Below are 4,169 nucleotides of genomic sequence, written 5' to 3' on the forward strand. Positions count from 1 at the left end.
TTTTTTTTTTTTTTTTTGATCCTCACCTGAGGACATGCTTTAGAGAGAGGAAGGAGAGAGAGAGAGAGAGAGAGAGAGAGAGAGAGAGAGAAACATTGAAATGTGTCCTGACCAGGGATCAAACCCACAACCCAGGCATGTGCACTGACCAGAAACCAAACTGGCAAGCTTTCAGTGTACAGGTTGCTGCTCAAGTAACTGAGCCACTCTGGGCAATAGCACCCACTTACTTCATGAGCACTTTCTGAGCCTTTTATGTTTGAGGGCTTTCTGCATCAGGTCACATTTAATACTCAGGCCAGCCCTGAAAGGTAGGTTCTGTATTCTCTTATTAATCTCATTGACAGGTGAGCAAAGGGGCTCGAAGCAATGGGACACTTGCCCAACGTCATTCATTCATGATGATCCTAGCATAGTTCTATTGTTTTCTGCATTAATCTCTGTTTGGTCTGTGGCTCCTTGAGACCAGACTGGCTGTGGAGTGGAAGGAACATCAAAGAGCAAAGGCCTGGAGACCGGAGCCTGTGTGGCCTATGGAAGAAGCAGCATGGTAGATGATGGTGCTGGGGCAATGTGAGTGAGGGGCAGAGGGGTAGGAGAGTGGTAGTTAGAAAGACAAATAGGGCTTTGTAGGCATTTGGTAGTCTGCAGAAACACAGGATTATACCTTTAAAAAGATTTTTTTTTTATTGATTTCAGAGAGGAAAGGAGAGGGAGAGATAGAAACATCAATGATGAGAGAGAATCATGGATTGGCTGCCTCCTGCACACCCCACATTGGGGATCAAGCCCGAAACCCAGGCATGTGCCCGCCCTGGAATCGAACCATGACCTCCTGGTTCATAGGTCGACGCCCATCACTGAGCCATGCCAGTGAGCTATACCTTTCTTGCCTCTGCAGCAGCTCACTCTCTGCCCAGGCCTAGCACTTTGAGTGTGGTACCACTGGAGATAATGCAAAGGAGAAAGCTGTTTCCTTTGCAAATCTCTTCTAATACTTTCAATTAGGTATAGGAGAAAGCTGTAGCTTGGTGCTAGGCTGTCTTTAATGACCCCTAGCCTTAGCTCTTCTAATTTCAATTAGGTATAGGAGAAAGCTGTAGCTTGGTGCTAGGCTGTCTTTAATGACCCCTAGCCTTAGCAAAGAGAGCAAGTAGTAGGCTCAGAGCCTTTGGCAGCATGCATACTGAATTTATACTTTAATAGTGTCATCCTCTTATTTATATACCCTCATATATATGCATTTTGAGAGTACATTTATTAAAGCTGGGGACAGTGAAACAATGAAGGGCTTAAGTGAGGCTGCTTTGGCTCACTGGGAAGGAAAGTCACAGTGACAGGAGTAAACCAAGGCAGGGCTGTTGTTGGCTCACTGAAAAGTCAGAGAAAAGGGGGTCTTGGAAACAGGTTCAGGTGGTAAGTCCAGGAGGAGCTGCTGCTGCCATTGCTCCCTTGGTTGGGACCCTTAAAACTTAGGAAGGAAAAAAAAAACATGCCTGAGAAAGAAATGGGGAGGAATAAGCTCTTTATTTTTTATAGTAAGCTCTTTATAGCAAGTTTACAATATGGGCTATGGTGTAAAAGCACAATTTTAAAAATTGAATTAAAATTATTTATGAGATTTGTTGTTCCACTTATTTGTGCACTCATTGGTTGGATCTTATATGTGCCCTGACTGGGATAGAAACAATCAGGATGATGCTATAACCAACTAAGCTACCTGGCAGGGCAATTTTTTAATTGAATTTATTGGGGTGACATTAGTTTATAAAATTATGTTTCAAGTGCACAATTCTATAATACATCATCTATGTATTGTATTGTGTGTTCACTACCCAGTCAAGTCTCCTTCAATCACCATTTATCTCCCCTATACCCTCTCCTACCTCCCCGCATCTCCCTTACCCTCCAGTAATCACCATAGTGTTGTCTGTGTCTATGTTTTGCTTTTTTAATTCAAATTATAAGAGAAAGTTTATTTAGAAAGTTACAGAGGTAGTAGAAGGGAGCCAGCTGGGCTTATGGCTCAGTAAACAAGTTACAGAGGCAGAAGCGCCTTTGACGCTTAGGAGAGAAAAGGCAAAGGTAAGGGGGTGGGTGGGGAGCGCAGGCACGGGTGAGTTTTCCGGATGGAGAGTATGCCTGAGTTTTTTTGTTTGTGTTTGCTTAATCTTTTTTTACCCCGATCCCCAGACCCCATAAAGCACAATTTAAAACATAATTTTTTAAAGGAAAATAAAGTGTATTAATTAAAGGAAAGTGTGAAGGAAATACTAGTTCAGAAGATGGCAAAACCCAGGAATTTGGGCAGTGTTGAGTCAAGTCACCAGTCTATAGGAGCCCACAGCTGGAAGAGAGTTTGTCTCCTCAGCCCGGGCCTGGCTTCTCACTAATCTCCAGTCACACCCACTGCAGGAGAAAGATCAGGGAAGTGGCTTCTTGTCCCGGATGCTTTGCATTTGGATTTTTCTCCGATTCTGACAGACTGCTGTGATCTCTTCCCCATCTCTGAGCCCTGCTGGGCAAGGAAATTCAGAGGTTTGTGAGCCTTCTTCTGTTCCAGGCTTCCCTCTAGTGTAGGAGAAGTATAAGGGAGAGGAAGGTAAACTGAGATAGATTCCAGTAGGGTCATGGGAGAAAGGTTGGTGTGCACAGTGGATTTTGGTAGAGATTTCAGGAAGGGGTGTGGGAGAGGGACTTGATGGATGGGAGAGGGGAATTCTGTGAGACAGATGAGTTTGGGATGTAGGAATGGAACTGGAAAGGGAGGATGAGGCATAGCCTCCTGTCAGGCTAGGCTACCAGATGCATTTATTCTCTGGGCCCAGAGTTCTGAACCTGGGTCAGAATCACCAGGCAGAATTAAGCAGCTGGGAGGGTGTGGCAAGTGATATATTCTCCCAGAGCCTAATAGAATGCAATCATTCTGTGAGAGGTGGAAAAAAAAACATCCCCCAAACACTTTCCCTTTGTGAGCCTAGAGAGAGTTTGGTGGTTAGATGAGAACTCCAAGATTCAGTGAAGCATGTCAAAGTTCCAGAGACACCAGAGATGGGGAGCTGCTGAGGAAAGAGGCCTGAACCTCTGAACACTCCCCTAGACTCTGGCCTCTTCCCTGTTCTCTCCCCGACAGCCTGTAACAGCCTTGATAACCCAGATGGGAGTAGGGACAAAGCCCTCAGGGCAGAGGGACCCAGGGTCAGGCAGAAGAGCCCCAGAAATGGCCTGCAGCTCATTTCTTTTTAAAAAAACATATTTTATTGATTTTTTACAGAGAGGAAGTGAGAGGGATAGAGAGTTAGAAACATTGATGAGAGAGAATCATCGATCAGCTGCCTCCTGCACACCCCCTACTGGGGATGTGCCTGCAACCAAGGTACATGCCCTTGACCGGAATCGAACCCAGGACTCCTCAGTCCACAGGCCGACGCTCTATCCAGTGAGCCAAACCGTCCAGGGCTGCAGCTCATTTCTTCCATCGTGTTTGGCTTCTTGCTTGTTCATTCACTCAACAAACATCTATGAGCATATACTAAGTCCTCAGCTATGCATTTGGTTGATGGGTTGATTGAAAAACACGGGCTATGAGCTCTGCACCCAGGAGCTCCCAGCATGGTGGGGAGACGACCGGCAGTGCCGGGATATTCTTGGTGCAGGATGATACTTGCTTAGAGACATGGCATTTTGCTCACCAGTCCCACAGCCTGGCCCTCCGTGTTCTGCCCTTGGCTAACTCCTTTATATTCTGGTAAACAAAACTGCTGCCATTCTGCTCCAGCTAATTACAGAAAGCTGGAAGTGAGTAGGTTAGGGTGGGGAGATGCCTCTTCCTAATAGACCCCAAGGGCGGGTGGGTGACCCAGATGTGTCTAATTCCAGTTTGCTGTGGGAATCTACAATAATAAAAGCATAATATGCTAATTAGACCAGACATCCTTCCGGGCGACCTTCTGGACGACGCCGGGGCTGCGAAGGAAGCCTGGGTCCTGGGTGCCAGAGGGAAGCTGGTGCCAGCAACCGGGGTAAGGAAGGCCTACTATCGCACGAATTTCGTGCTTCGGGCCTCTAGTAAAAAAGAATAAATAAATAGCAGCTGCTGGTCCGCCTCTGGGCTTGCGGGGCGTGGCCCAGAGCAGGGGCGTGGCCGCCAGCAGCGACTCGCGCAGGCG

The sequence above is a fragment of the Myotis brandtii genome, unplaced genomic scaffold (assembly GCF_000412655.1).
Source record: "Myotis brandtii unplaced genomic scaffold, ASM41265v1 scaffold321, whole genome shotgun sequence".
NCBI lineage: Eukaryota > Metazoa > Chordata > Mammalia > Chiroptera > Vespertilionidae > Myotis > Myotis brandtii.